Source organism: Medicago sativa, chromosome 7, assembly GCF_051527215.1.
Source record: "Medicago sativa cultivar Bolivia chromosome 7, Bolivia_mono, whole genome shotgun sequence".
Classification (NCBI taxonomy): Eukaryota; Viridiplantae; Streptophyta; class Magnoliopsida; order Fabales; family Fabaceae; genus Medicago; species Medicago sativa.
The window spans coordinates 18122516-18146846 of NC_140755.1; the positions used below are offsets into that span (position 1 = coordinate 18122516).

The 24331-nt window shown below is 32.8% G+C and overlaps 1 long non-coding RNA gene and 4 pseudogenes across 3 annotated transcripts; 2 read left to right on the forward strand and 3 right to left on the reverse strand.

Annotated features, from left to right (window-relative positions):
- Positions 1–1946: 1946 nt before the first annotated feature.
- Positions 1947–2501, forward strand: LOC146904739 (protein WHAT'S THIS FACTOR 9, mitochondrial pseudogene; annotated as a pseudogene).
- Positions 2502–4510: 2009 nt separating this feature from the next.
- Positions 4511–6683, forward strand: LOC146904740 (protein FAR-RED IMPAIRED RESPONSE 1-like; annotated as a pseudogene).
- A 428-nt stretch (positions 6684–7111) lies between these two features.
- Positions 7112–8414, reverse strand: LOC146904741 (uncharacterized). Its single transcript, XR_015019428.1, has 4 exons — positions 8232–8414; positions 7956–8044; positions 7605–7671; positions 7112–7422 (listed from the first exon to the last, which is right to left on the reverse strand). It is a non-coding gene; the product is annotated as an uncharacterized LOC146904741 (long non-coding RNA).
- A 1608-nt stretch (positions 8415–10022) lies between these two features.
- Positions 10023–13594, reverse strand: LOC146904742 (putative disease resistance protein At4g27220; annotated as a pseudogene). The gene is made up of 2 exons (XR_015019825.1): positions 13302–13594; positions 10023–13060 (listed from the first exon to the last, which is right to left on the reverse strand). The product of XR_015019825.1 is annotated as a putative disease resistance protein At4g27220 (transcript).
- Positions 13595–19409: 5815 nt separating this feature from the next.
- On the reverse strand, positions 19410–21704 carry LOC146904743 (putative disease resistance protein At4g10780; annotated as a pseudogene). The gene has a single exon (XR_015020086.1). The product of XR_015020086.1 is annotated as a putative disease resistance protein At4g10780 (transcript).
- Positions 21705–24331: the final 2627 nt, after the last annotated feature.

The window sequence follows — 24331 nt, forward strand, 5'->3', positions numbered from 1 at the left end:
ACTTTGTTGACAACCTTGTTTTTCTCACTTGTTATTGGTTAAAAACAATGAAGAGAGAAAAAGGAAGAGAGAGGATAACAACATCATGTGAATATGAGAGAGAAAGTTGTCCAAAAGTTGTTAAAAAGTGGTTGTCAAAATATCATTTCTCATCCACTCTCAATATATGAAAACATAATACTATCATAATCACTTAACTACCCATACCTAATTTTCTTCCAAACTTTTTCCTTTACAATTTTAGGGTTATTTTTGTCATATCCACTATCAAAACTCACTTTACTAGAACCCACTTTCTCACATTTCTTTATTTAATAATAGACTTTTCTCTCTCATCTTTCTTTATTTATAATAATAATCTTTTCTCTCTCATCTTTATTTATTTAATAATAAACTTTTCTCTCACCTTTATTTTTTAATAATAAACTTTTCTCTCTCAATTTCAATCTCAATCTCCTCTCTTATCTCTTTCAAAAAAAAAAAATATCTCCTCTCTTATCTTTTTCTTACCAACTTTTTCCATTTTTCATTTTCTCTCTTCATTTTCAACTTCATTTTGTCTACTAACTTTCAATTCAGTTTTACTAACAAGTTTTTTTTAGAGGAAACTAACAAGTGTTGTTGTTATAGCAAAATATGCTTTTTTATTTTACGATAACACTATTATATAATACGTTAATTATGTTTTTTTCACGGGACGCATATTAATATTTTCACACTCAAACATATTAGTAAATAAAATCTATGATTATTTTTCTTTATTAGCTTTTTTCATATCGTCAATACTAAAACAAGAACAATATTATAATATACTATGATTAATCATACTTCAATTTTTTCTGTTTTTTTTAAAATGTATCACTAAAAAACCCGTTGGAATGTACTATTGTAACACGAGACCCATTTTAGTAACTACAACGAGTGATCAGTTTTAATTAGTATTTTTTAATATCTCTAATTAAACACCGCGATTGCCTAAGTTTTATTAATATATTAATAAAATATATGTGGGTGTATGAACTATATATTAATAAAAATATATATGAGTATATGTTTGTTTTATGGGAATATATTAATATATTCTTATTTCTGAAATCTAATGGAAACTATATATTGATAAAATACAAATGAGTATATGAACTATATATTAACAAAAATATATCTCACTATATGTTTTTTTACGGGAATATGTTATTATATATTTATTTATGAAATGTGTTTTCATTTATTAGCTTTTTTAATATCGTCAATACTAAAACAAGAACAATATTATAATATACTATGATTAATCATACTTCAATTTTTTCCGTTGTTTTCTTTTTTTGAAAATGTATCACTAAAAAAATCATTGGAGTGTACAATTTTAACATGGGACCCATTTTAGTAACTACATCGAGTGATCGGTTTTAATTAGTATTGTTTTAATATCTCTATTTAAACACCGTGACTGCCTAAGTTTTATTAATATATTCAAAAAATATATGTGGGTGTATGAACTATATATTAATAAAAATATGTATGTGAGTATATGTTTGTTTTACGAGAATATATTAGTATATTCTTATTTCTGAAATCTAATGGGAACTATATATTTATAAATATTTATGAGTGTATGGACTATATATTAATAAAAATATATCACACTATATGTTTTTATACGGGAATATGTTAGTATATGCTTATTTGTTAAATGTATTTTCATTTTTTTTAAATATCGTCAATACTAAAACAAACAAAAAAATTATAATATACTATGATTAATCATACTTCAGTTTTTTCCGTTGTTTTTTTTTTTTTTTAAATATATCAATAAAAAACCCGTTGGAAAAAAGAAAATACATGCTTTAATCTTCGGCAGGTCAATATTGAGCTCTCTCGAAAGTAATTGCCTATCAAAACCCAAATATTGTTCAACCTTCTGCCTTCATTTTACTGAAAGCTGCTGCATCAAAGTTTTTTTACTCGATGTTATTCAACTTTGAGAAATCTGCAGCCAAAACAATCAGAAAGGCGCTCAGGCCTTTTGAAGGATCAATCTCGCCCTTTAGTTACAGAATCTCTAGTCTTCCTTTCGCACACATCCAGAGGTCTAGTTATGTGAATGTGTACATGAAATGGAAAAAGATTCATACTATGACTCGATTGAGCACATCCACCACTCTATTCAGCTCAAGCCCGTAATTGCCCTTAAAAACTGCATTGTTGAGGATCCCAATGGATGCATCCCCATCGCTTCGGTATCAAAGAGGGGATTACAGTTAGATGTGCCTATGAAGGTTGCACAATTTTTGAGGCAATATCCATCCATTTTTGAAGAGTTTACAGGTTCGAAGTATAATCATCCTTGGTTTAGGTTGACATCTGAAGCAGCTGAGATTGACAGGGATGAGAAAAGAGTATATGAAGAAAGTAGGGAGGAATTAAGATCCAGCAAAGAAAAGAAAACTCCTTTGCCTCAAGAAGTATTTTGGCTTTCCACAGAAAGTGCACAGAGCATTTGAACGGCATCCCCATATGTTTTACATGTCTATGAGGAATAAAACATGTACCGTCATTCTTAAGGAAGCCTATTGCAATGAATCGGCTATCGAGAATCATCCTCTATTGAGTGTGAGGAAGAGATACATCAAGCTGATGAAGGAATCAGAAGTGATTTTAAGAAACAGAAGGATGAACAGTCGATTTTCTAATATTAGTAAAAAACTCGATTTAGAGTCAAATGATCTGGATGAAGGGGAACATAAGATTGAAGGTTTTTCCTTGGAACAGGTTATCTGAAAATATGTAAAATTAGTAGCAAGAGAGAGTTAAGAATTAGTAGAAAGGCCTATCAGCTATTTTTGGTATGACATGGTAGCACATGGTATTCAGTGTATCTGGTATCCATGAAATGTCGTAAATGGTTTGTTAGTTTTAGAAACAATTGTGATTTACTAACTATGTTGAATTCTCTGGCATTGCACATTTATTGGTGTTTTGATATTTGATATTTATAACATCATATGTTTATTTCTTTTGACAGGTAAATTAACTTGCTTTCAAGCCTGCTTTTCAAAATAAAATGCAACCCTTCAAAAGTTGATTTCCTACTAACTAATCTAATATAGTTTGATGCAGGGCCACATTGTAAAAATATTCGAATGCCCTTCTGGTCTTCTGTACAACAGGAATGAAACTCAAAGCTTTGATGCTTTCCTTTTTTAGTTGATGGAATTTTACATTCTGTTGTGACAAATGTTGCTACATTGTAACAAATAATTATATAAATTATAATACTATAACCATTAAAGTAGGTTAGTGATGTAAAGTAGGGATGTTCGCGGTGCGGTTTGGTTCGGTTTTGAGCATAAAAGTCATCCAAACCGCGAGATAAAAAAACATGCGGTTTGGTTTGGTTCGGTTGATTTTTAAAAAGTCATCTAAACCAAACCAAACCAAACCAAAGCGGATTGGATTGGTTCGGTTTGTGCGGTTTATCACGAGATAAAAAAATATTACATTAACTATTATATTGCCAACTTTTTACAAAGAGTATTGCTATTTCACACGACATTTCAACGCACGACAATACACGACTCACGTGCTTAGTGTAAAAGTCACGCACACTCCTTTTTATTCTTAACGATTTTGTATAAAATAAAAAAAGCAACTCAAATCACTGCCACGTTTACAGCGCCAAATGCAATTTAACCGCCACTAATTGATTGATCTCACCACCAATTCTACAGACCTTTGTCGTCTCGTCGCCGTTATTGTCTGTTCTACCATCGCCGCTGTTGTATTCACCGCCACGGTTCTCGCCGCACAACTATAACTGCATATCGTCGCTGCATCTCCATCCTCAAACATCACTTTACTTTGATTCCCCTGTTTCAACATTCAATTCCACAAGTAAGTAAGAATAATTTGGTTTTTTATTGTTTTTATCTAGTTAGATATTTAGAAATCATGTTATATCCACTTGTTAATTTAGTTGATTAATTTAAGTTTGTGTTTTGTAAAATTTTCTGCATTAGTGGAAACGGGATCTACTTCTTCTGTCCAAGAGGAGGTTGATCACATAAATGAAAACAGTGATGAAAATTTGGAAGCAAATATTGTTCAAGCAGGTGAGGAACCTAGGATTGGGATGACATTTAGTTATGAAGAAGAAGTTACCAAATATTACAAGAGCTATGCTAGATGTATGGGTTTTGGAACTGTTAAAATCAATTCAAAAAATGCAAAGGATGGAAAAAAATACTTTACTCTAGGATGTACTCGTGCAAGAAGCTATGCGAGTAACTCAAAGAACCTTTTGAAACCAAATCCTACCATAAGAGCACAGTGTATGGCTAGAGTAAATATGTGTATGTCTTTAGATGGAAAAATTACAATTACAAAAGTTGCTCTTGAGCATAATCATGGATTAAGCCCAACAAAATCTAGATATTTTAGATGCAATAAGAATTTAGACCCTCATACAAAAAGGAGGTTAGATATTAATGATCAAGTTGGTATTAATGTAAGCAGAAATTTTCGATCTATGGTTGTTGAAGCAAATGGATATGATAATCTTACATTTGGAGAAAAAGATTGTAGAAATTACATTGACAAAGCAAGACGGCTTCGACTTGGGATAGGAGATGCTGAAGCTATTCAAAACTATTTTGTCAGAATGCAAAAGAAAAATAATCAATTTTATTATGTGATGGATGTGGATGACAAAAGTCATTTGCGAAATGTATTTTGGGTAGATGCGAGATGTAGGGTTGCTTATGAGTATTTTGGTGAAGTCATAACTTTTGATACCACTTATTTAACAAATAAATATGACATGCCTTTTGCCCCTTTTGTTGGAGTCAATCATCACGGTCAATCAGTTTTGTTAGGTTGTGCCCTATTGTCGAATGAGGATACAAAAACCTTTTCTTGGCTGTTCAAAACATGGTTAGAATGCATGCATGGACGGGCACCAAATGCCATAATTACTGACCAAGATAGAGCAATGAAGAAGGCAATTGAGACCGTCTTTCCGAAAGCTCGCCATCGATGGTGTTTGTGGCATTTAATGAAAAAGGTTCCGGAAAAGTTGGGTAGTTATTCTCATTATGAGTCTATCAAATTACTTTTGCATGATGCTGTGTATGATTCTTCGAGCATATCTGATTTCATGGAGAAGTGGAAAAAAATGATTGAATGTTATGAACTGCATGATAATGAATGGTTGAAAGGGCTATTTGATGAGAGAGATCGTTGGGTTCCTGTGTATGTTAGAGACACATTTTGGGCTGGAATGTCAACTACACAACGAAGTGAAAGTATGAATTCATTCTTTGATGGGTATGTGAGCTCAAAGACAACATTGAAGCAATTTGTTGAACAATATGACAATGCGTTGAAAGATAAAATTGAAAAGGAAAGCATGGCTGATTTTGTTTCATTTAATACAACAATTGCTTGTATTAGTCTTTTTGGCTTTGAGTCTCAATTCCAAAAAGCATTTACCAATGCAAAATTCAAAGAATTTCAAATTGAAATTGCTTCTATGATGTACTGTAATGCTTTCTTAGAGGGAATGGAGAATTTGAATTCAACATTTTGTGTTATAGAAAGTAAAAAGGTATATGGCAGATTTAAAGACACAAGGTTCAGGGTAATATTCAATGAGAAAGACTTTGAAATACAATGTGCTTGTTGCTTATTTGAGTTTAAAGGCATTTTATGCAGACATATCCTTTGTGTTCTTCAGCTCACAGGTAAAACTGAGTCAGTGCCGTCTTGTTATATTTTGTCAAGGTGGAGGAAGGATATTAAGCGGAGACACACTTATTAAATGTGGGTTTGATCATTTAGCTGGAAATGTTGAATTGCAACTAGTTGGTAAAGCACGTGATGCCTTTTACGAAGTTGTTTCTGTGGGGATACATACTGAAGATGATTTATTGAAAGTGATGAATCGGATCAACGAATTGAAAATTGAATTAAACTGTGAAGGAAGTTCTTCTGTCATTATATAAGAAGACAATTTAGTTCAAAATCAGATGGCTAAAATTCTTGATCCTGCAACAACTCGAAGTAAAGGACGTCCTCCCTCAAAAAGGAAAGCTTCTAAAGTTGATCAAATTGTGCAGAAGAAGGTTTTAAGAAAAAAGACTCAATAGAAACAAAAAGAGTCACATTTATCTTAGCCAAGAAGAGGTGACCTTGAAAATTTTCAAGTTTATTTTCTCTAGTTAAATGTAATAGCATGTATGTCTAATTTTATATTTTTGGTGGCAGGGTCTGTGTCTATCTAGACTTCAAGACACTGAAAAGGCTGAGTTTTCTACATCTCAAATCATTGATGGGATTGGCACACAACAGAGAATTCAAGCAGCTCCCTTCAATCCAAATCAAAAATATTTTGTTGAAGTAAATCAGGTCCAAATAAATTCAAGCACTCTTTACTTTTGTTTGAACATTTATATTCATATTATGGATGTATCTGATTCAATATAACTGTTTAACAGGTCCCATATTATTCTCAAAGCATAAATCATAATATTACATGTTCAGAACTTTTAGAGGTATTGGTTCCTTCTTTTCTTTCTGTTAGTGATCTAGTCAAGTTTTAATATAAATAAGCAATTCTTACATTTATGTGTTTTTTGTAGGCACAACACCATATGATTGATAAACCATCATAATGAGGACATGAATGAACCACTTCTTTGGGAGATGAGAGTTGAAGATGATTGTTGCAGACTTGCAGAAACTATTTAAATTTATATTTTGTTAAGTGATTAAGACACTACATTTTACATGTTAGGATGGCAATTGGAATCTACAGCTTGTACTGTTATTGAATGTAGTAGCAACAATTTAGCTTTATTTTATGTTAGAATTATAATATTTTGATTTGGATGATTTTTATGTTATTGGTGTTGAAACAATTTAGCTTCAGCCTCACTTTTGTTCTTTGCACATTTTGGAGGTTTATATTTATGTCTCTTTGAGTCGACATGTTGTTACTCTATGATGAGGCTCTTGATTGTGTTATCTGCTAGCTGCGTTATGTATTTGTTATACACTTTAGCAGTACAGAAACATGACAATTTGGAGATCATGACACCTTTTGCTAACCAAGTTGTTTAGCATGTACAAGAGCAATATGCCTTTTACATTATATGGAGTTTTTATACAAATATGCATTTACATCAATAGGCGTTTACAAAAGCAATACACAAACATGCCATATAGTCTTATGGCATACACCCTCTTGTAAAAAGCTGGCCAAATGCAGAATTTTAAACCTCTTCTACCCTTGACAGATTCTATATCTAGACACCCACCCCATGCTAAATTTTAATCCCCTTGTAGCCTTGAATACAGTTACACTAGCATTCAACTCCACATAAGAACCACGTCATCCACCAGCCTTGAATTCGCCTCTCTAAGTACCTGAGCAAAAGACACCACTTGGTAAATACCTATTTGGCACAAAATGAACAAACTTGTAACAATTGCCATTAGTTTCTAGACAAATAAACAATATGACTTTGCAAGGTTCTGATAGAATTCAAATTCAGAACACCTTACCTTAAGGACAAAAGCACGAGGCAGCAGGGTGAAGGTTACCTTACCTTAAATGGTTCATTGTCAGTTTGGAACTTAATCCCTGGAATGAAGTGAATCCAAAGAGGGAAACCACTGTTAAGAAGTTAAAGCCCTCAATTAGAAATGAACACCCCAGAAAAATAAGCTATTTCTATTTAAGTGCTTATAGCATATAAGTGCTTTCAACAATTGGCAATTCAGCAATACTCTTCAGCTTAAAATACACAATTTTTTTCTTTCCTTTTAACTACTAATTAAAGCTGCAAGCAATGCAAAATTTTCCATCACACATTAAACAATGCAATGTTGAAAGGCATAGAAATATGAAAGAAAATGGTAAGAATATGACAGAACAAATTAAGAAAAAAGAACCTGACCTTTAACTGGTTCATGTAAGTTCCAGAAACATAGTTTCGATGACATCAAGTCCTCCATCTATAGATTTCTGAATAAGGTTTGGCCACATCTATAACCAACAAAAAATTCAACACTGTTTAAAATCAAATACAATGCAAAAACTCAGAAAATACATAGAAAATCAAGGAGATAGAAACCGATGGAGTACTAGGAGGGTAGTGAATAGAACAAGAAATCGATACTCAAATTTTTGTATGCAGTAATTGCAATAGAATAAAAGTGGAATTTAAGCAAACCTTAAAATTTTCCCTTCATCGATTTCATTCTTGAATTGAGAAAGATGAGTTTGGATTGAGAAAAATTATAACCCTTTTCGTTGATTTCATCTGCTGCGATCATAAACACGATGTTTGGTGGATTTAAGTTTGGATTGGGAACGTTGAGTTTGGTGGTTGGAGAAAGAGAACACTGTTTTTTTCTGTTTTTTTTTTTGTTTTCTTAAAGTTAAAAAAGTCAAACAATAATTTTCTTATTTTGTTCTTTATAAAAATCAAACATTAATTGTTGCCATGTCATCACTCGTGTGATTTACACGACTGTTATGTCGTGCACACAGCATTTCCCTTTTACAAAATAAACATAGGACATTTTATTTTGCTGTTTACACGATAAAATATTCGGTAAAACTTATATCAAAATAAGTAAAATTAAAAAGAAACATAAGCATGAAACAAATTATTGGAAAGAAAAGGAAACAAATTCATCACTGGAAAATTGAATAAGATGGAAAGGAATTAGAATTTAATCTGATGGTGCAACAATGGAAAAATCAAATCAAAAGAGATTATTCTTGGACTATGTAATTGGGATATTACATGTTTAAGTAATATTCATTATTCTTGCGGTTTGGTTTGGTTTGGTTCGGTTGCTGAGATGCAAACCGCAAACCGAACCGAACCGTGCAGTTCATTGCAAAAGTCATCTGAATTCGTCCGAACCAAGTGCGGTTTTTTGTGGTTTCGGTTTGGATTGGTTTGGTTGGCGGTTTTTCTATTGGGTTGGTTCGGTTTTGAACACCCATAATGTAAAGGACCATCATGTCTTTTTCCATTCTAATAATAAAGAAAGCATGTTGCGAATTTGCATTTGAAGGTTTTTATTTGTTAACTACTCTTGGAATCCAACATCATCTACACTTTTTTTAACACTTGATAAACCGGACCGAACCAGAAAACCCCTTGTTCATCCGATTTATAGCTGGTTCCGGTGAATGAATAGAAAATTGAGCTTATCGCTAAAAAAATTGGGCTGGCTACTTTTTATTTGATCAAATAATAATAACAAATTTTAACCTTAGAAAAATATTTTGAACTCATCCGCAACAAAGGTATGTAAGAAAACATGCCTTTTCCAGTGTATATAAGAAAACATTAAAGCTACAAGTATTTTATGTGTCCTTTTGGGGACCCTATTGAAATGATAAAGAGAATATAAGCACGACACATTTGTAAAAATAACATGATCAAATCGAGAAACGGCCTCAATAAAATGCTTTATGTTCTCAATATTTTCCATCATAACTCCTTTGAATTTTGAATCACCAGAATTCACTTCACCAAGCTTGCTAATGTCCTTTTGATTATCAACACAGTATTGCATTTGTTCCTTTGATTTAGGTCTGTGTATCATGAAGTCAAGGAATTTGAGCTTTGTCACAATTTGAAAACTGCTAGTATCCATTTCTCTTGATACAAAGCTTATTACACTACACAGTTTATTGAACAATTGCATATATAGCCATAAAGTAGATTAGAAAATCCCTTTAATGAGGGTGCAAAAATTTCTATGCAGAAAAAAGTTGAGCACAAAATGGTTGAATACAACAAAAACATTATCCTTGATTAATTATTAGAGGACTCTAGTTTATCAAACTAAGCATGAATGTTTAAAAAAGCAACATAGGACTCTAGTTTATCAAGTAAAATTAATCCAAGAATGATAATATTTGTGATCTGTTTTCAACTATAATGTATTTTGGAGAAAAATTAATAGAGGAATGAAGCAAACCTAGAAAATATTCCTTCAAAGTTCAATATTCATGTATGCTATTCTGAGGTGAAACTTTAAGTGACTGTGGTTAGTTCCTGCGTGTGCATGACAAGGGGGAAAAACCACTCACATTCCCTTTTTCTCATTATTTTGTTCAAAAAGAGTTACAAAATCCCAGCTCAACTTCATCCAATCATGGATGAATACATTCTTGCTCGAAAAGGAATACATCTTGTACCTTCGACATGTGACATATTCATTAATTGAAACATTGGTCAACATTTATAAAAAATGTAACATAATATTATGTTATAGAAGTACAACATTAAAATGTAGATAGATAGATAGAAATTAAAACTTGCAATCTGTAAAGAAAATAAGATCAGAAACAAGGAATGTCAACATCTTCATTTTCAATTGTAGGGTACCTTTCTAAACTTGGACACTTGGAGATATCCAGATTTAGTGGTGAAGATCCACGGCGTATACTGCCTTTGCACACAATCTTCAATTGCGGTAAATTGTACAACTCCAATGTGGTCAACTAGGGAAGTGTAATGCTTGAACTGTCATCATTGTTGCTCATTGCAAATATCTCTTTCATTGAATTACAATACTTTACAGACATCGTCTCTAGATTTTGAAGTTGTTGAACTAACCTTGGTGTAAGCAATTTCTCTATCAAATGGCAATCACAAATATGAAACGTTTTTAGATAAGAGAATATACCACTTGTTAAAGATTGTCTAACATCAACAACATCTTTACAGACGACAATTAAACTTTCCAAACTTCTAAGTTCCAAATCTTCAAGGTTGTGAATCTTGCTGCAAAAGGAACAAGAACCGGATAAACAAAACAAGCTCTCAAGTTGTTGGCAATCATATGTTCCAATTTTCCTCAAAGAAGAAGAAGTGTTGTATGACAGAGCATCACATAAGCAAACCCAATTACTATTTTTCTCTATACAGAGATATGTAAGGTCTTTAGGCAGTATGTGGGAGAAATGATCACAATCTCTAAATAGTATAGTCTTAGTTTCAGGATCACTAGGATCAAATCTTTTCAAATTAATATAATTCCACCAAACACCTTTTGATTCACCATACACATTTCCTAATCTGAAATGATATGTTTTGAGGTCAAAACTCATGTCAAGATTTTTCTGCATGTATTGGTTGTAATGTTTGCAGTCAAAGGCGACTCCTAAACATTCCAACATATTCATCCTTTGAATATCTTCTACCGTAATCATTGCACGAGTATCTTGGAGATCCAGGTATTGCATTTCATTCAAATTCAAAGATCCTAATTCCAAATTGAAGCTCTTATTGTGGGGTAGATCAAGCCATTTCAAATGTAGTTTATCCAAACCTTGTGGTGCTTCTTTAATGGAACAGTCTGAAATGACCAATCTTGACAATGACCATAGTTCTCCCAATGGGGGCACATGTTTAAGCGAATGACATCTTGTTAATAATAAAGAAACAAGAGATCTCAACTTAGTGATAGAGTTTGGCAAAGATTCTAGTTTTTTATTATTGGATAGATCGAGTATTGTTAGATTATCCATATATTCGAAAAAACTCTCTGGAACATGACTAATAGACAATTGATTTATAACCAAGATGGACAACCTCTGACAATAAGGTGCAATGCTCTCTGGAATTTCTTCTATATCACAACTCCACAAATGAACCAACTCTAAATCATCTGCCCATTCCTGTGTGATGGCTCTCTTGGTCAATTCGTTACTGAATTTCACCATAGCATTCCTCTTACTCTCTTTCATAATATAACATGCCATGTCTATCACCAAGCGATAATTGTATACAGATGAATAATGTGAACTACTCATCAAACTATGGGCTTTGAGCTTATCAAATATGGTATTCCCTTCATCAAATATTTCTTCCAAACACTTATTCCCATTTATCAGTTTATTGTCAACAAGCTTCATGATCAACTCATCTTTGTCAAACTCATCATCATCAGATAACAGTGCACAAAACAAAAAACAGTTTTGCAATTTTTTCCCATCAAATTATCATAGCTACGTCTTAATACCTTGAAGACTTCTTCTACTACCTCTTGTCCCATTTCCAATTTGTTAAGTTTATTCAATGAATGTTTCCATTGATGAATGTCATCAATCCCTTTCATGGTTCTAGCGATTACACTGATTCCAAGTGGTAAACCCTCACATCGGCTACAATATGTCTTGCAATATTTTCTATTTCAGGCGAGAGTGTAGCAGGAGTTCCTTTGTGTCCAAGTTTGACCTTAAATAACTCCCAATCTTCATCGACGCCATCAAGAGGTTTCATATTTATCATATGATTTGGCATACAATCCATCTGTTGACACACAAGTTTCAAACGAGTTGTCAGAATTACTTTAATACCATTCACTTTTGTATGAATTCCCACCTTTTCCAAATTAATGTATTTCCAAACATCATCCAAAATAATAACTGATTTTCGCTTTTCCTGCAGTGCCGATGACAAGTTATCTGCTCTAATTTTCTCATTGTCTTCATCAAGCTTCACGCCAATTCTTTTTGCGATATCGTGTTGCAATTTTGAGATTTTGAAATTGGGGGAAACACTGACCCAAAACACATCTATGAGAGGTGTTTTCCTTTTTACTTCATTTTCCACAAGACTTGGAAGTAAAGTTTTTCCCACTCCTCCCATTCCATATATGCCAATAACAAAAGCTTGGTCATCCTCTAGATGTTTAAACACTTTCTTGATATTAAAGTCTAATGCTTTCCCAACAAATTCTGTCGACAAAGTGAGAGGTTTTTCTTCCTTGTGTCGTTTCATATCTTTGAACAATTTATATATGTCACGAGAATCATTTAAGTTATTCACATCATCCACTCTTTCTTTAATTTCTAGTAACTCTTCTAGCCATATATCTTGTTGTTGCTTGCGCTTTTTTCCGTGAGACTCCAACCATTGAAGTTGTTTCGTAATATCATTTTCCTCACATTTTAGATCAAAAACCAATTGTTTTAAGTGATTAACCTCATTTCCAAAAACACTTCTATTACAACCGCTCCTGTTCACACCTGTTCCATTGTTTTTGTGATGTTAAGTTATTTAACAATAATCAAAGGGTTATAAGTTAATCTTGTATTGTATGTGCAAAGAAATCTGTTTTACTTTTTTGATAATTTTATCATCTCAAAGTTGATTATTTCAATAATTAAATCGTGACAATTTAGTAAAACAAGTAACAAGAGATAAATTATAATCAATTAACACATCTAATATGGAAAGGAGTACTGGTAAAAACCGCTTTTCATTTACCTTGAACCTGTATTGAATGAATTGATCTATTCACAGCTTCTGGTGGATTATTTGAAGTGGATGCCATATTGTTGTGAACTCCTTCATTACTAGCAACAGGATGATTGGAGCATCGCCTAATGTCTTCTCCTACTTTGCTACTCCGGTGCGCTTCAATGCCACCCAGCCCCAGGTCTGCTTCAATTCTCGAAGCACCTTCACTGAACTTAAGATTACAATGCTTGCATATCCATTCACGACAATTAAAATAGAATCCAGCAGTGGTTGTGTTTCTCCCCACCCATGATCAAAACTTTTCCTAAACACAGATTGAAGGCGAAATTCAAATAACTACATAACCATATATATAGTCGGCTACAAGATTTTGATACTGGCATTTTAAATTAAAATGAATGTTCGTACAAAATATGATAAAATAAACACACTAAACGCAATAGAAATGCGAATGTCTGTCTTTTAGCAAGTTATTATCTATTATATCAATAGCAGGTTTTGGTATGAATCTGTATGATTCAGAAGCTTTAGCAGCAGTAGAAACAGTTGGATTTAGAGAGTACAATCTAACTATCTCTATTGTACTACATGATGCACATAGTAGCAACATAAATCTACAAGCCTTCGGAACAAACTAATAATAGATCATTTAATATGTTGCACGCAACAGGAATAGAATATCAATCACTATGAAGCACATAAATAAACAAGCACAAACATGACATAGACACCTATCAAGCACAAACTCTCACACGGACACCGCTAATTTAAAAAAATAAGTAAATCATCAAATTGGTCCTATCTTTGCGAGACACTCTCAAATTAGTCTATGACGTTGTTAATATTTTAAAGTAATATCTGTTTTTGTTAAAAGTTTCTCAATTAGGTCTTTGTCTTTATGTTTTTGTCGCATTGTAAAACAAAATACGACAATTTTTTCACCTCATTCATCCATTTAGTATACCGAAAAGTTAAAAATGATATTATCGATTTAATGTCTTCAACCCCTACCCTTCCGTTGATTGTCACTAGTTCCACACATGTTTAAGCCTCATAGAATATATGAGAAGTGTATAAAGAGTGTAAAAGTGTGTCAAAGCAACCAACAATAAAATAAAATTGGGGCACGTACATGGGTCAGATACCGCCGAGACAACTTCATGCTAGAGGTGTCTGTGCTTGAGATAGAACAAACACTCACACATGACATTGATAAAATTTTGAAAAAAAATGTTATAAATCAATGATCATCTCACATCTACATAAAAAAATGAGCTTCACGTAAATGAGGCAAATGATAGTTAAATTAATCATTTTACTAGATTTTATCCCACACCCTAAATTGACATTAACTGCTATTGTAGAGTATATAGATGATCATAAACCAAATTTCATTACAAAAGATAATAGAAGAGAATGTACCATTAAGGTATTGCTGAACAGCAGTAGCAAACTCTTGTTATTATAATCATCTCTATCTCTATCTCTGTGTTTATTTTTTAAGGAATCTCTATGTCTCTTCTTAAGTGATGAAGTGTGATGCATTTGGATAGATGATTTGTTTAATTTAACGGAAATTGGCTATTATAACAATCACTTGACCATGATTTCCGTCAAAGACGGAAGGAAGATTTTCTTAGTCTCTTAAAAACAGAACACGTAGAGAGAGAGAGAGAGGTGTTTAGTTGGATATTTACTTTATATACGTTGTTTTTGAATTTTCAAACTGTTGTATTTGGATTTCCAAATTCTATTATCTATCAAAGTTGTTACTAGGTTGAGCCACGACAAAGTCGCTCTTCTAAGACGTTTCGTGGCACTGCCCAAAATTGTGCAAGGCAGACTATCAACCACGCCGCCTCCTAGATAAAACAAGTCCAGCTACAAATGTGCGGTTAACTACTGCACTGTAGAAAACCGTTCGAGATTTACACCTTCAAATATGGTACTAAGACCACTCTTTAATACTGAAACCACTTTAATATGATATTGTTACCACTTTGTTGAGACCACTCAAATATGATGTTACCACTATTCTAACTTTAGTTTCTCCAAATGTATCAATATGACACTACTACCACTCAAATATGGTGATACCACCATTTCCACTTTTTAATTTCTCCTCAATTAAAATATTGAAAGAATATTTATATACCGTTAAGACCATTCTTAATTCCGACGGGACATTATTATTCCAAAAAGGGACCTTAATAGTACTCTTTATTCTGAAAGGACTTATATTATCGAAGGGACTATGTTTTTAAGATCATTCTTAATTCCGAAAGGACATTAAACCGAAAAGGGATTATGGTTTTAAGAACAATCTTAATTCCGAAGGGACAGAAAAAAGGAGATGAAGAGAAGAAAGAATCGTCAACACAAGTCAAGAAAGGGAGAAGAGAGAAAGAGTTCCCGACAACTCAATGAAACTCTTTGGTGTGTTTTTTTGAACTGAGTGGAGTCCTCTATTTTTAGCAAAAATTGTGACAACGATTACTCTAATGGAAAAGATTAAAATGGAGTTTATCCATTAATCAGTTTAACAACACTTGTGGATAAGATAAAAAAAAAACAAATCCACAAAAGTGGAGGAAACAAACTATTGAATTTGAATGAAGGAAATATAAGAAATTTAATTAAATTCTTATTCTTATCGCAACCACCATATTCTCGAATAAAAATAATAATTACTATTATTTTTATCATTATCAAGTATTTAAAATTAAATACCGCAATTTAAACACTACTAATGTGTCCCCGTGAGCTTAGCTCAGTTGGTAAGGACAATGCATAATATAATATATGCAAGGTCTGGGGTTCGATCGAATCATAGACATTTTATGTGGGATTCCACATTCTATTTTTTCAATTCACACAACATTAGATCAAAATGTGTGAGTTCTATTTTATGTGTGGGATTCCACATTCTATTTTTTCAATTCACAGAATATTAGATCAAAATATAATTACTTGGTGTTTAATCTTCCAATTTATTTTCCAACATCACACTAATGTTCCAACAATATCTTTACTGCTTTGTTTTATTTTCTTGTTAATCCAGGGCCACATTGTAAAAATAAGAATTTGCTTTTTATTTTGCCAAAATTAAAGTTTAAGAATTGATTTTGTAAAATTAACTTTCATTAATTGCTTGGTTGATATTTATCATTCACCGCAGCCACTTTGATTCCATATTCTAATTTCAGGACTAAATCAAGAGACTGAAAAGAGTGGAATATGAGGTCTCAATATTCAAGTATGCAAAATTGAGGTCAAATTTCAAGTGATTATGGATTATTCAATGTGCATCACAAGAGTAAAAAAGCTCACACATGCATTTTTAGCTCTTCAATAATTTTGATGATAATTTGTTGCAGAAATGGAGTTAGAACCAATATTTTAGCATTTCAATAATTTTGATGATAATTCACACATTTGAAATTATTTCAAGCGTGCTAACATATGAAGATCAACATCAAAGAAGTATTCATCTGGCATCAATAGCTTATCTACTTGTGGTGAAAGCAAATTAAAGATGAAAACCAACATCAAATATTATACAAATATGATACATTTTGTTCAAGTTCAACATCAAACATGTAAATAAACATTACAACTTCTACATTTTAACAACAAAATTTATAGTAAGGAATCTCAACATTTTCGATTATTATTGTTGAGTACATATCTAAATTTTGACAACCATATATGTTCAATGTTGGTAAAGATTCACATGATATACTCCCTTTGCAGAAAATCTTCAATTGTGGTAAATCTCCCAACTCCAAATTGGTCAACTTAGGAAGTGCCATGGATGTACTCCCTTTGCACACAATCTTCAGTTGTGGTAAATCTCCCAACTCTAAACTGGTCAACTTGGGAAATGCAATGCTTAAACTATCATCGTCATCGGTGTTGCTTGCAACAAGTATCTCTTTCATTAAGCCACGATACCTTATGATTATTGTCTCCAGATTTTGAAGTTGTTGAACTAACCTTGGTGTAAACAAATTTTCTAATAAATTACAATTATAAACAGAAAGTTCTTTGAGACAAGAGAATATGCCACTTGGTGACAAAGATTGTATAACATCAACAACATCATTACAGACAACGGTTAAACTTTCCAAACTTTCAAGTTCCAAAACTTCAAGGTTGAGAATCTTGGTGCAAAAGGAACAAGAATGGGATAAGCAAAACACATACTTCAATTGTCTGCTTGTGGAAATGTTGAGCTTCTTCAATGAAGAAGAATCGTTATATGACAAAGTATCACACAAGCAACCCCAATGAATATTTTGACATATATATAGACAGGGGCGAATCCATTTGATAGGATGGGGTAGCTTTGGCTACCCCAAATTTTTTATTTGTATTGAATCACTAGGTATATTAATATAGCAAGCTACCCTAATAATATATTTTTAGCTACCTCAAATAAATTCATTTACAAAAAATTAGCATAAATTAAAAGGCTAAAAAAATATTACTTGATTAATAAACTTAATTTTCTTATTTTGTCATTTCGGTCTCTACAACAACAATAGAGAAAACATTTTTAGCAATAAAAATTATCAATAGTCAAACATAATAGGAGATAGTTTAATGCAAATAGCTTATTTGTCTACGTTGAAAAATAAATTGTTAGTCTATTTATCAAATATTCAATTATGAATATATTTGACTTCTCGAAGCCTAATTTTATAGAGATTAATCATATAATTAACCTTTAAATTTAAGATATAATATTTTAAAATATATAATTTTTCTTTACCTAAAAAAATTATTTGTATTTGGCCCCCTCATAAAAATTTCTCTAGCTTCGCCGCTGTATATAGATCTATAATGTCTTTAGGCAGTATATGGGAAAAATGAGATAACTCTCACAATATCCAAAATGTATAGTCTTAGTTTCAGGATCACATGGAACAATACTTTTCAAATTATAATAATCCCACCAATCACCTTCTTCATCACACACTTTTCCTAAAATGAGATGATATTTCTTAAGCACAAAACTTATGTCGAGTACTTTTTGGGAGTAGTGATTGACAAATAATGCACCTCCAAAATATTCCAACTTATTCATCCCTTGAACATCTTCGACGGTAATCACGACACCAGGACATCGGAGATCGAGGTATTGCATTTTGCTCAAATTAGATAGAACAGACCCTGATTTCATAGTCAAATTATTGTTTCTTGATAGATCAAGCCATTTCAAGTTGATTAGTTTTTCCAAGCCTTGTGGTACTTCCTCAATGGAACAAAATGTAATGACCAATCTTGACAATGCTTGTAACTCTCCCAATGGGGGCAAATTTTTTAGGCTTTGTTTGCGAGTTTGGAGGGAAAGGGAGGGGAAGGCTTGGGAAAAAAGAAATGAACAAGTAGAAGAAACAGAGGAAAATGGGAAGGAGGGCTTTGGGGGGTTAACTTTTCTTCATAATACAAAACCCTCATCATTTGGAGGAACTAAAAAATTGTACTGGAGGAGGGTTTTGCGAGATTTTGGAGGGTTAATAAGAATTCTTCAAATTTAATCTATGTTGTTAATAGGCTTAATTACTATTTTGGTCCCTTAAGTTATTTGTTGGTTACATTTTGGTCCCATAAGTTATTAATGTTACAATTTGGTCCCTTAAGTTATTTGTTGGTTACATTTTGGTCCCATAAGTTATTAACGTTACAATTTGGTCCCTTAACTTAATTTTTGGTTTCGTTTTGGTCCCTTAACTTATTTTTTGATTTCGTTTTTGTACCTTAACTCTAATAACATAAAGGACCAGAGTGGTTGACGGAGGAAGAGTTAAGGTACCAAAACGAAACCAAAAAATAAGTTAAGGGACCAAATTGTAACGTTAATAACTTATGAGACCAAGATGTAACCAACAAATAACTTAAGGGACCAAATTGTAACGTTAATAACTTATGGGACCAAAATGTAACCAACAAATAACTTAAGGGACCAAATCATTAATTAAGCCTAATATTTTTAAAATTATAAATAAAGTAATCATATGCATTAATTTATTATTCTCTAAAAAACTACTCTTTTAAAAAATTTGAAAAATTTCTCTATTTTTCCTCATATTTTGCACCCCTCAAAGCCTTTCATTTCCTTCCCCTCCAAACTCCCAAACAAAGCCTTAGTGTATTACATCCTGTTAGTACCAAAGAAGTAAGAAACCTCAACCTAGTCGTAGAATTTGGCAAAGATTCAAGTCTTCTATTACAGGATAGATCTAGTATTGATATAATATTCATATACTTGAAAAAACTCTCTGGAACATGTCTAATAGACGATTCATCTATGATCATGGTGGACAACATCGGACAATATGGTGACATGTCTTCTGAGATTTCTTCTATATCACAATCATACATATAACATATGAACCAACTCTAAATCAATTTTCAATTCTTGCATGAGTGATACCTTTGTCAATATGCTATTTAATTTCACCATAACATTCCTCCCACTCTCTTTCAGGATATAACATGCCATATCTATCATCAAGCGATGTGTAGATAACACACTTCCTCCAAACATGTCACTTATCAAAGAATGAGATTCGAGTTTATCCAATATGGTATTCCCTTCATTGAATATTTCCTCCAAACACCTATTTTCATTAATCACTCCATTGTCAACAATCTTCAAGACCAACTCTTTTTTATTGCGTATTGAAGGGCTAGATAATAGTGCACAATACAAAAAGAAGTTTTGCAAGTTTTTATCAATCAAATTATCATAGCTGCGTTTTAATACCTTGAAGACTTGTCCCATCTCATGATCTCCCGTTTCCAACTGCTCAAGTTTATTCCATTCATTTTTCCACCGATGAATATCATCATTCCCTTTCATGGTTCTAGACATTAAATTGATTCCAAGCGGTAGACCCTCACATCTCTGTACAATACTTCTCACATTCTTGTCTACTTCATATGGAAGTGGTGCATCATGTCCGAGTTTTAGCATAAACAACTCCCAATCTTCATGGTAGAGAGGTATCATTTGTATCATATGGTCTGGCATACAACCCATCTCGTGACACACATGTTTCAAACGAGTTGTTAGAATCACTTTAATTCCATTCACATTTAGAGGAATTCCCACCTTTTGCAAATCAATGTATTTCCAAACATCGTCTAGAATAAGAATTGAATTCCCTTTGCCTCCAACGCCAAAGACAAAGTTTTTGCCCTAACTCTCTCATCTTGTTTTTCTTCTTCTTCAAGTTTCACACCTATTCTTTTTGTGATATCAAATTGAAGTTTTGATAAGCTGAAATTGGAGGAGACATTGATAAAAAACACTTTGTCAAAAGTTCCTTTCCTTTTTATTTCATTCTCCACAAGAGTTGCAAGTAAAGTTTTTCCCACTCCTCCCATTCCATGTATGCCAATAACAAATACCTTGTCTTCCTCTAGAAGTTTCAACACTTGGTCCATATTTGTGTATAATGTTTCTCCAACAAATTCAGTCGACAAAATGAGAGGCTTTTCTTTCTTGTGTCGTTTCATATCTTTGATCAATTTATTTATCTCAATGTCATTTAAATTATTCATATCATCCACCCATTCTTTCAATTCTTGCATTTCCTCCAGCCATTCATCAACTTTTGGTTTGCGCTTTATGCCCCTAGACTCCAACAGTTGCAATTGTTTTGTAACATCATTTTCCTCACATTCTAGATCAAGAACCAGTTGTTTAAGTGATCAATATCACTTTTAAAAACTCTTTGATTACAATTTCCCATCTTAACACCTGTTCCATTGTTTTGGTAATGTTACATAAACACTTATATCTAATGTTCTCAATTGAAATAAATTTTTAATACATAACATACAATTAAATGATCAGTGTTCCGATTGGTAATGTTATATAAACCCATTAATACATAACTGGGAGGGGATGTGAGGATGTTAGCAAGATTTCTTGGAGGAGGGGCACATTTGTTTTTTGGGAGGTAAGAGATCTGTTTGGTGGCAGAATATTATTAGGATAAGGGAGGAAGTTGGTGCGGGAGTTGGGAGTTGGTTGACGGATAATATTAAACGAATGGTGGGGAGTGGGGGAGCAACATTGTTTTGGAGGGATTGGTGGGTGGGAGAGAGTCGCTTGTGTGATAGAGATAATCGATTATTTGACTTAGCTAAAAACAATTTGATGTCAGTGGCAAATATGTTTGTTTTGGGGTGTGGTGAAGGTGGTGAGGCATGGAAGTGGCGTAGGTGTCTGTTCCCTAGGGAGGAGGAGCAAGTGATAAAGCTTAGTTCTTTGGTATCTAACTTTGTTTTGAAGGAAAATATAGTTGATAATGGGTTTGGCTGCTGAACTCGGATAAAACCTATTCGGTTAGCAGTGCTTTAACGATGCTTGGTTAAAAGTGATTCCACTTAAAGTTAACTCGTTTGTGTGGCAGCTGCTTTTGAATCGCATTCCGACTAAGGATAATCTATTGCAAAGAACTGTTGCACCTTTTGATGTTTATTATTGTATAGGAGGATGTGGAGTGGTTGAGGACATAAATCACTTATTTGTCCAATGTGATGTTTTTGGTAGACTATGGAATTTGGTGGCCACATGGTTGGGATACAATTTTGTGGGACACAACTTTTTGCAGGAACAAAGGGATTAGTTTTGTGCTTTAGACAGGTTCTCTAAAAGAGATTGTCTTATGATGTCTGTTTTATGGGCTTTGGTCTATTTGGAAAGAACGTAATGGTCGAATTTTCCAACAAAAGATGGAGTCAATGCAAACTTTACTTCAGAGAATTAAGCTTCAAATATATTGGTGCTTGAAATCAAAACATGTTACCTTTGATTTTGATTATCAGCTTTGGAGGTTTAATCCTCGTCTTTGTTTGATGTTTGTAATTTAGCTTTTGCTTGACGCTTGGTGATTTTATTGTCTGACTGATTGTATCTTTGGACAATCTCTCAGACACACCTTGTGCTGGATAGATTATGGTTTCTTATTAATTCCATTTTGGCTTGCTAAAAATAATAATGATGTTTCATAGTATTAGTAAAAATGCTTCAAATTTACCTTGATGACCTTCAAATGGATTACTTGAAGTGGATGTTGTATGGCTGTGAGCTCCTCCATATGGGCATGGTTCAATGCCTTCTCCTTTTAAGTGATCTAGGTGTGCTTTAATTCTTGAAGTACCTCCACTAAAGCTACCATTACAAAGTTTGCACTTCCATCTACCATTTTCTTCTTTTATAACTTGGTCCCAATAGTAATCATCCATTATATTTCCTACACATATAGAAAGCTTAATTCTTATATCTGTATATAAGTATATGCCAATTCTTATTGTTCCTTTCTAAAAGCTGCATCATAAAAAAAAAAAAAATTACCACAATAGTAAAGTCCCTTCACTCATGCAGTCAAGCAGTATCGACCGTTCGATCATGATCGAACGACCCATAAAAACAGATTTAATTTTTCATTTATAACTTCAAATATACCAAAATTAAAAAATAACCGTCCGATCTTGATCAGACTATCAATAATACCTACATATTTAAATCCATCAAATAATTATGTTGATGATGTCACTTTAATGGAAAAATCATGAACATAAGTCCTCATTTACTGGATTCAAACATATAATTCACCCAACAACTTAATGAGAAATGAACAAATTAGTTTGGGGGTACGTATCTGAGTGGATTACAAAGCTAAAAATGTCTAATTCACCCGAAGGAGACGGGTTAAGGAAAATAATTAATTTAAGTTTCATTAACCATATAGTTTAATTATTTTGTAGTCATAATTAATTAAGTCCACGATCGGTGTGCAATGATTATCATGATGGAACTAACAACAAATAAGTGAATTCCTTCAAAAAAAAAAAAACAAATAAGTGAATAAAAATGAAATATTTTAGTAAGAAAATCTCAGTTAGTGGCTATAGTAGCTATCACTGACATTATTTTACAAGGATTTGAGTTCAAATTAAGAATTACACACTATTTCACGGTTTAAGTTTGTGAGTCAAATTACTTTGCTACCTGACTAAAAAAAGAAGAAAAGAGTAAGGATTAGTAGATAGGTTTAAATATGTAATCATCATAAACCAAAACTTCGACTTAAAAGAGAAAGGAAGAAAGAATATACATACCAAAAAGCCCTTCCAAAATCTTGCTGTCTCTAAATTCCTTTCTTCTTTAATTTAGAGGTTTATGATATAAGAAACACTTACACATATAAAATGAGAATTGAAGTTATATGCTCTCAACCCCTGAATTGTTAGATTTAATTTAAAGGGATTGAGTAGTTCTATTGGAGAAAGAGACTGAAGAAATGCAAGATACAAGCTTACAACAAGAGCATGCAGACATTACTTAGCGCGCAAGTTTCCTTTAGTTTTGTAATTACATTTCACATTTAGCTTGCATTTACATTTCATGTAGTTAGTTAGAAGTAATAGTGATGATGTGTCACTTTATGCTTCTATATAAACAATGATTGTAACTGTTTTCATTATCATGAAATAATAGAATCATTTTACTCAAATTCTCTTTGCTTCTTCTTCAAGCTTCATCCATGGCGGATTCCATGGTTTCTTTGTTCTTAGATGGTATCAGAGCAAGATTTTCGTGCTCTGCTTCCGGACATTGAAGATTGAACGATTGACAAGTTCATCTTCTTCGTTTACTCTATTTTTCTACTCTCTTCTCACCGTTTCGCTTTGGTTTGCGTTTCTGGTTCTTCTATCGTTCTTTCTTAAACTTTTCCTAGTTTTTCCTCTGAATCTTTGATCGTATCCTTCACTATGGTGCGAAACAACAATAACAATCAGGATCAAAGTCTTGATCCATATTATGTTCATTCTTCAGATAACTCTACAACAGTTACGGTTACACCTCAATTGACCGGTGAAAACTATCACTCGTGGTCCATGAAAATGCGAAGAGCACTTGCAATGAAGAACAAATACAAGTTTGTTGATGGATCTATACCAGTACCAGAAGAGGATGATTTGAACTACGCAGGTTGGGAAAGATGCAACAATCT